The sequence below is a fragment of the Zingiber officinale genome, chromosome 8A, assembly GCF_018446385.1.
Source record: "Zingiber officinale cultivar Zhangliang chromosome 8A, Zo_v1.1, whole genome shotgun sequence".
Lineage (NCBI taxonomy): Eukaryota > Viridiplantae > Streptophyta > Magnoliopsida > Zingiberales > Zingiberaceae > Zingiber > Zingiber officinale.
Window position 1 is genome coordinate 89741850 of NC_056000.1, and position 9016 is coordinate 89750865.

Below are 9016 nucleotides of genomic sequence, written 5' to 3' on the forward strand. Positions count from 1 at the left end.
AACCCCATTTCCTTCTTTTCACCACATTCATACCAGCATATAGGAGACCTACACTTCCTCCCATATAGAGCTTCGTAAGGTGCCATTCCAATAGTAGCTTGGTAGCTATTATTGTAGGCGAAGTCTGCCAGGTATAAATATCGGCACCAGCTCCCTTTGAAGTCCAGGGCACAAGCTCTTAACATATCCTCCAATATTTGATTTACTCTTTCAGTCTGCCCATCAGTCTGTGGGTGGAAGGCTGTGCTAAACAACAACTTCGTGCCGAGGGCCTTCTGAACGCACTCTCAAAAGTGCGAGACAAAACGTCCATCTCTATCAGAAATAATGGTCTTAGGGATACCATGTAATCTGACGATTTCCTTAACATATATCTGAGCTAGTTGTTCAGTTGAATAAGTCATCTTGATCGCCAAAAAAGTGTGCAGACTTCGTCAGTCTGTCCACGATCACCCATATAGCATCATACCCGTTTGTCGTCTTGGGTAGACCTGAAATGAAATCCATGGAGATTTCTTCCCATTTCCATTCTGGAATTTGGACAAGTTGTAATAATCCGCCGGGTCTCTGGTGTTCAGCTTTTACCCTTTGGCACGTCAGACAAGTACTGACATACTGAGCCACTTCTCTTTTCATACCGGACCACCAAAATTTCTTTTTCAGGTCTTGGTACATTTTGGTGGAACCCGGGTGCATTGCATAAGGCGTTGTATGGGCTTCTTGCAGTATCTTCTTTCGCAACTCTGGATCCTCTGGAATACATAATCGATCCCTGAGGTATAATATTCCATCGTCTGTGATACAGAACCCGTCATTCTTTCCTTCTGCGGTCTCTTGTTTAATTCTTTGAAGGCTCAGGTCCCTGGTTTGTTTCTCTAACATGTTATCGAATAACGTTGGTGTTATGGTGAGGGTAGAGAGTCGTCCGGACATGGTTTCAACTAATGGATAAGAAACGTGTTTCAGTTTCTCGATGGATTCCCTCTTCAGTTTGTTTTCAGCATTGAATAAAAATTCTAGCATACTGACTGAATTTAATTAACTGACCTGTGAAAACCGTAGAGGCATTCGCCACGTCCTCCTTGGTAAGGGAGTAGACTCTGGCATCCGTCATAGTGGGAGGGGCCTCCAATCTTCCTTGGCTGATTGAAGTCCCTTCTATGGCAGTTTGTATCTGGTGAAGCTGTGCGGGGGCTCTCCTGTTCTGGAAGTTCTGCGAAGGTGGTGCCTGAGGCTGAGTAGGGCAATCTCTTATCAAATGACCTTCCTTTCCGCAGTTGTAGCACTTTCTGGTGCTCAGATGACATACTCCAGTATGCATCTTCCCACATGTGGCACACTGAGGGTACTTGGTCTGCTTATTGGCTGGACCACCTTTTGTTTTATTCCACTGTTTCCTCTTTCCACTTGAGTTTCCTTTCCATTCAGTTTTGGTACTGTGCGATTTTTGTCCTCCGGTCAGTGCTTGGTTCTTGCCCTTATTCATTGCTTCCTGATAGTGCTCGGTAATCAGGGCGCTGCTGACCAGCTCCTCTGCAGTCTGCGGTCTATTAACTCCGCCGGCTACGTTCAGAGCTATCTCGGGTCAGAGCATCTTTAACATCAACCGGAGCCTTTCTTTTTCAGTTCGGACCAGTTCTGGGCACAGTCGGGTTAGGCGGTTGAACCTCTTAACGGCTTCATTAACTGACAGATCACCTTGCCGGAACTCAGTGAACTCGTCACAGTGCTTGTTGGTCACTCGCATATGGAAGAATTCCTCTAAGAACTCTGTCTCAAAATCTGTCCACTGCATTTGGTTGATTTGTCTTTTCGCCTTTACTCTGTCCCACCACATCCGGGCATCTCCGGTAAGACAGAACGACGCGCATTTGACCTTCTCATGTTCAGGCCAATCCAATAATTCCATTATGTTCTCCACGGTTTTGAGTCAGGCTTGCGCATCCCATGGTTCACAATTTCCCGAGAATGCTTCCGGCTTAAGCCTTTGCCACTAAATCAGATAGGCCTCTTGTCGGACCATCGGAGTAGGGGCTGCCGGGGGCACTGGTGCGGCTGTAGGTACAACAGGTAGTGGATTCACCGGTGGGGTAACTGGGTTGCCTTGTTGACCCATTAAGGTAGTGATCAGTTGTTGTTGTTCTGCGATCTGATGCTGGAGGTCTGCGACTACCTGCGTCAGATCTGGTGGAGTCACTGTCCCTCCGGTTCGGGCATTGTGTGTCCTAACCATGTTTATCTAAAAGAAATAGACTAGTGTAAGTGGTTATAGATTTTAGCCAATCTAACGTACTGGTTTGTTTCTATCTATTTGTTATGGTATTATTCCTAACCTACCAATATGTACTCCTAATCTAATTTATAACTAAAAGCATAAAATAAAGCATCAAATATAAGCAAGTAAAACATGAATCTAAAGCATAAACAACATAAGGAAAAATAAGGAATATAATGACAAACAATGTAACATAAGGAAATAAAGCATAAGCAATGTAGTAAAGAAATAAAACATAGGCAGTATAACAAGAAAGAAAAATAAAGCATAAGTTATATAACATGAAACTAAACATAAGCATGTAACAAGAAAATTAAACATAAGCATATAACAAGTAAATTAAGCATAAAAATTCTTACTTGGAGCGGCAGGTAGGAGGCTTGATGTGTGTGTAGTGAACTGACAATAAACTTGGCTCTGATACCAACCTGTAACGCCCGCCCTCCCTGCTATCAACAAGGGACGGGGCTACGATACTCTACGTACGTATTACAGCGGAAGACTTAAAATTATTTTTCTTAACTTAATTAAAACCGAACTACACTAACATGGTTTCATAACATGATAACAAAATAAATAAAAACTTAACATCAAGTCACCCATATTGTATTACATTTCACAAAACCAAAGCATAGTTCTTAAAGGTTTTAAAGCAGGTTCTTGATTAGTTGCCTAGCCACCGCCACACACATCTTCGTTGCCCCTCCTGCTGCTCCTTTAACTCATCCAGCTTTTTCTTTTATCTGTGGTACAAGGAAGGTAAGCTATGAGCACTCATGGCTCAATAAGTTACTTTCCTACTCACTAAAACCAACAATCAGTACATAATCAAATAATGTCTCAACTTAACAAGATCTCAACTAGTCATGGCATAACATATCATACTCTTTAAGCATATCATGTAACATAACAAACATTATAACTAGTCATGGGATATTATCTCTTAAAGCATAGCATGAAACATAACATAATCATGTCATGGCATATCATCTCTTAAAGCATAGCATGAAACATAACATAATCTTATCATGGCATATCATCTCTTAAAACATAGCATGAAACATAACATAATAATATCATGGCATATCATCCCTTAAAACATAGCATGAAACATAACATAATCATATCATGGCATATCTTAAATCATAGCCTCAACACAACATAATCATAGATTATATGCATCATGATTTTAAAAACATGTATCCGAAAAACATGTGTATGTCTCATGATCTTTTAAAACCATTTTCTTCTTACATATATATACTTGAACATAATATCAACATATTTAGGGCCCCGGCTTGTACCATACATACATAACATAGATGCGCGCGTCCTAAGTATATCCAAGGTAGCAAGTCTTGAATCATACTTGGAACTAGGTCAAGATCACAAAGCATGGCCTATGGGCGTATTTGAAGAGTCCATCCCTTATTAGCCTAGATCACAAAGCAAGGCTTGGCCTAGATCACAAAGCAAGGCCTAGGGGTGTACTAAGGAGCCCATCCCTTATTAGCCTAGATCACAAAGCAAGGCTTAGCCTAGATCACAAAGCAAGGCTTAGGGACTGATTAGGAGTCCACCCTTGGTACAAGCCTTACAAAGTAAAATAGCATGTATAAAAATGCATCATTGAGTCACATAGCATAGCATAAAAGTATGCATCACTTAGGCATACATTATGTCATAAAAGTATGCATCTCTTACGCATACATCATATCATAAAAAAAAGTAGGCATATTTTAAACACATAGCACATCATAAAAACATGCATATTCTAAGTACATAGCCTATCATTAAAGCATGCATATTTCTACTCACATACCATATCATAAAAGCATGCATATTCTAAGCACATAGCATATCATTAAAACATGCATATCCCTATCCACATATCATCTCATAAAAAGGTATAAATCACAAGCATACATGGTTAAGCATAAGGGTATATCATGTGATTATACTATCATCAGAAACATGGTAACATAGTTAACTTGGGTTCTAAGCTTCCTAAACCCTTGGGTTCCTATCATGGCCGAACCCTCTTAGGTCTCAATTTAGGTAAAAACAACCTCCAAGCATGTGAACCCTAAATCATCATCACATAAATTTCATAGGAAGCATTATAAGCATGATTAACTTGGTTTCTAAGTTCTCCAAGTCCTTAAACTCATGTGGCCGAACCCTATCAGTATATAAACAAGGTCCCAAATGTCATGAAAGCATGGAAACCTTAAACCATATTTATAGCATTTTTTTCCAAATAGCATAGTAAGCATATTGAGCTAGTTCCTAAGTCCTTCAAGCCCTTAACGTATGTCTTGGTCAATCTTTTAACAAGTATTCATTAAGGCTAAAAACAAACATACAAGAATGTGAACTTGAACTAACATCATGTATAAATTCATAACAAGATATCATACAATAGGTATGGCCGAAACTTACCCTAGCCTCATTTAGGTCACTAAACAACATATAGTATGAGAACTTTGGTTTTCTACTTATCATATTTCATGTAGAGTGACATAAGCATATTTAATTTTTGTTCTAGGGTTTCTAGGGCATTTATCCCTTCATGGCCGCAACACACAATGATCCATTTAGGTCATGGAAAAATTATACAAATATGTGACACAATCAACACATTATCATATTTTCATAAGAAGCACTTTTAACACATTTGGTTTCATTTCTAAGGCCTCTATGTCTTTTAAACCCTACTTGGCCGAAACTCAACAGTATATAAACTTGCTTCAAATAGCCTAAAAGCATAAGAAATCATACAAGTTTCATAGCATGTATAAAGACAAGCATAATAAACATACATGTGAATTGTGTCTTAGGCTTCCTAGGTTTCTTTCCCTTTTTCTTTTATTTTTCCTCATGGACGAAACCTACCAATATTTAAACTAGGTTTTAAGTAGCCTAAATCATGGAAAACCTAAGTAAGTTTCATGGCAAAAATTACTAAGAACATCATATACAAAGTTGGTTCATAAACAAGCTAGGACCCTTGTGATCTTACATGTCATATATCATGTAACTAATTTTCTATACTCAATTTAAACATAAGAGCATTAAAAAACTTTCATGTCATAATATCACAGAGGTCTTGAGAATATTAGAATTTTGTTCAAGCTTTTCTAAACTATCCATCTTATCATGGCCGAAAATCTAAAATAAGAGTTCATGAATTTCTAGCAATGTACAACATGCAATTCTTTAAGAGAACTCTATATTCTCTCATACAAACATGGTTATTTAAATTTAAAGGTCTTCCTAACCCTAAGCCCTTTTCTTGGCCGAAACATATAAATGGATTTCTTTGGTTCTAAGTAACCTTCAAGCAAGAAAACAAATAAAAACCCTTAGTAGTTCATGGGAGAAATTTTGTACTAGTTTAGTTAAACAATATTTTTCCCTAACCTCCTTAACATATTTTTGGCCGAAATTCTAGGGTTAGGTACTCCTCTGATCTAGCATCATTTAAGTATAAAAACATGAAGAAAATCCTTCCTACATAGCATAGAAAGAATATCAAGAAATAAGGACTTGTTTAAACCATCCTAGATTTGAAAACCCTTTCTTTAGCCGAATTTTCTTAAATTCTTTTCTAGGTTTTCTATTCCTTATAGAATCCGAAAATCACATAAAAGCCTTGTACCACAGGTGAGGGGAAGCTTACATCCTTTTCGCTTGTGGATCTAAGGTATGGTGAAGAAGAAGTAGCCTCTTCTTCTAGTTCCTTTTCCTTTGATTCCTTTGCTAAGTCCTCCTTGTATCTTAGGCTTTCTTAGGGAAAAACTTGGCTTTGGGGCCGAAGATGGAGGAGAGGGGACTGTGGTGTTCTTGGTGAGGGAGAGGATGAATGAGAGAAAATGAGAGAAAAATAGTTTTCTCTTTTCTTGCTCCCTTTTATGTTAAGGGGGAAGAAGTAGAAAAATTGATTTTTGCTTTCCTTCTCCCTTAACCCATTTTCTAATTTTTTTACATTTATTTTATTTTCTATTTATTCTCACCATTCATGATAAAATAAGGGGGAATGAATCCCCTTAATCCCTCTTTAAGTTTTCGGCAAAATCAAAGAGGAAGAGGGAGAGAAAGGGAGGAAGGCAAGTTGCCTTTCTCTTGCTCTTTTCTTGTTTTCTTTTGGCTAGCTTTTACTCTTACCTTTATCATGAGTTTCCCTCCTTTGCTATCAATATCTTCTCTCTATCCCAATTGGTTTCTACTAATTAACTCTATGAATTATAATATTAGAGGTTCAAGGTTCAATCCTTGACCTTCACTTCTTTTTATTTCATTTTATTTCTTTTTGCTTCAACTCACTTCCTATTATTTTTCTAAGGCAAAATCCCACATTCATATATTCATCTTACAAGTTTAGTGGGTATTACATTGCTACCGACTCATTCTGCTCCTTCGTTGTCCTATCGCTCTCTTCTTTTTCTTTTCCATCTTTATCTATTGGAGCTACAAAACCTTATTTCATAATAAACCGAATTTCTAAATCTGTTTTTAGGAATACCTTCATACGTCGCTTCCAGTCTGCGAAGTTCCCCTCGAATTTTGGTGGGATGATGCTTGGTACGGCCATCTTGTTGCTTCGATCGGCGGTTAGTCCTCCTGAAGCGCCTGGCTCTAATACCACTAGTAGGTCCCTTTGGAGGCCGGCAAGAGGGGAGGGGTAAATTGCCCTATAAAATTGAAACCAAAAAAACCCTTCTCGGATATTCAACTAACTTAAAAGAACTTGTAATTAAAACGGCAGAGACTAATTAAGACAGAAAGTAGACACAGAGGAATTACTTGGTTTGCAATTAGAGGATTGCTAATCCAACGCAAAGAAGGCGCACTAATTGATTCTCCTCTGGGCGGAGTAGCCTCTTACAGCATTGAAAGCACAGAAAGAAATAACACAAAATGAAAGCACTGGATTACAAGTTAGTTATTCTGATCTGTGCAAACGAGTGCTATATTTATAGCACTGGTCGGGGCGCCCCGAAGGGGTTCCGGGCGCCCTGGGGGGATAAAACTTTATCCCCCAATGCTCAGATCGAGTTTGACTCGATCTGGTCAAAAACCTCGTTCCGGGTGCCCCGGACCCCAAAAGTCAACTCTGGTTGACTTTTTCCGTCCGGTCGCTCCGCTTCGGTTCAACTCATCTCGGTCCCGGTCTTCTGTTCTGGCTCCACTAGCTTGGGTGATCTCGGCCGTCCGGAATAGGGCTCACCCGAACCCATGTTCCGGCCTTCTCCTCGAGCAGCCTTCCTTCCCGGTTTCTCGTCCCTCGAACGCCGCGCACGTTCTTCTCGTCCACCGGTGTACTCTTCCGCGGTCACCTCGTCCCTCGGATGCACCGAGCCCGTCGGCTCTCTCCCGTGCCGTTCTTCTCGCTAGCCGCGTCTTCCGCTCGACTTCCTGTGTTCCTAAGCTCCTGCACACTTAGACACAAGGGTTAAACAAACGCAGAACCTAACTTAGCTTGTTTGATCACATCAAAACACCTTGGGGTTCCAACAGAACCTACAAAGGTTGGGGTTCCCTCTTGGCCAAGAGCTGGCTACTGACCTGATCTTGCAATCCTTGCCGGATAGCTACAATCAATTCGTTCTAAACTACAATATGAACGAGATTGACAAGCCACTGCCCGAGCTACTTAGCATGTTAAGAACTTCTGAGCTAAACCTTAAGAAGGCTAAGCCCAACACTGTTCTGATGGTTCAGAAACATAAGGTCAAGGGCAAGCCCAAAGACAAGGGAAAGTCCCAAGCCAAGGGCAAAGGCAAGGCACTGAAGCCTAAAGGAGGGGTCGCCAAGGATGCTACCTGCTTCCACTGCGGTCAGACCGGGCACTGGAAGAGGAACTGCAAGGTATACTTGGAGGATCTTAAGAAGAAGCGAAGTGAGACTTCCACTTCAGGTATATATGTTATAGAAGTCAATCTATCTATTTCTACATCAAGGGTATTAGATACTGGATGTGTAGGCGCTGAGAAATAGCAGGGCATTGACAAAGGGCGAGGTGGACCTACGAGTAGGCAATGGAGCACGGGTTGCTGCTGTTGCTGTAGGGACTTACTTTCTATCTCTGCCCTCTGGGCTTATACTAGAGTTAGTCGATTGTTGTTATGTGCCTGCATTAACTAAGAACATTATATCAGTTTCTTGTTTGGACAAGAAAGGTTTCTCGTTTACAATAAAGAACAAATGTTGTTCCATCTTTTTAAACGATATGTTCTATTGTAGTGCACCTCTGATAAACGGACTCTATATTCTAGAACTTGAGAGCCCTATCTATAACATAAATACCAAGAGGTTCAAGTCAAATGACATGAACCAAACCTACCTCTGCCACTGTCGCTTAGGTCATATAAATGACAAGCGCTTATCCCAGCTCCATATGGATGGTTTGCTGGACTCATTTGATTTAGAATCATATGAGATATGTGAGTCATGCCTACGAGGCAAGATGACCAAGACTCCCTTTAGTGGGCACAGCGAGAGAGCGATTGATTTGTTAGGACTCATACATAGTGATGTGTGTGGCCCTTTCAATGTCGCTGCTAGAGGCGGTTATAGGTACTTCATCACGTTTACTGATGACTTCAGTAGATATGGTTATGTGTATTTGATGACACATAAGTCTGAATCCTTTGAAAAGTTCAAAGAATTCAAGAATGAAGTCCAGAACCAGCTTGGCAAGAGTATTAAGATATTTCGATCCGATCGAGGTGGAGAATA